Genomic DNA, 687 nt, shown 5'->3' with positions numbered 1-687 from the left:
GGAGCCGCCGGTCGACGTGACAGGGACGTCGAGCCTCACGGAACAGCTGGAGCCACGCAGACGATACCCCCAAACCCGGGCTTCGGCTGCAGCCTTTGGCTCCCGTGAGCTGCTGTTCCCCTCGCAATTGGGAGTGGGCAGACGCAGAGCTCCACAGACAAGAATCGATGTCCCTCATAGTTTTTCCCTGCACCCTCGTGTGTTCTGAGGGGAAAGTCTAATGGAATTACTTGCAACTTGCATAATGGTGCCTTCTGTCACGTTCAATGGCAGATTTTATAGTAAAAAATTCGTCTGTGCAGAGTGGAAGAAGAAAACAAGACGAGATCTGAAATAGCATATAAAAAACATGCCAAAACAATAACAGCACCCTCACAGCCTCCTGACAGTGGGCAAATTCCCTTATAAAGTTGGGAAAAGCTTTGGAAAGATGTGTCAGCTTAGTGAGGCTCCATGTTCTGCTATGGTCCTGGCAAAGTTTTTGTTGAGTTAGGTGTTTCCAAAAGGAATGTGGCTCAGGTGCTTCCACAGACAGTGTGCGTGCCGGGTTTTAATGGCTTGTCCTTTCTAAAATAATATTCTTATCAAATTATACCGTAACATAAAAACACCCCATTGTCCGCCCGTCCCTCAGCACCGACCTTCCCTCAGCATCTCCCGCCCTCAGCATCTCCCGACCCCCGCCGA

Source organism: Corvus brachyrhynchos, unplaced genomic scaffold (assembly GCF_000691975.1).
Source record: "Corvus brachyrhynchos isolate BGI_N302 unplaced genomic scaffold, ASM69197v1 scaffold352, whole genome shotgun sequence".
Taxonomy (NCBI): domain Eukaryota; kingdom Metazoa; phylum Chordata; class Aves; order Passeriformes; family Corvidae; genus Corvus; species Corvus brachyrhynchos.
The sequence above is the reverse complement of the archived record's forward strand: the minus strand, read 5'-3'. Positions refer to the sequence as shown.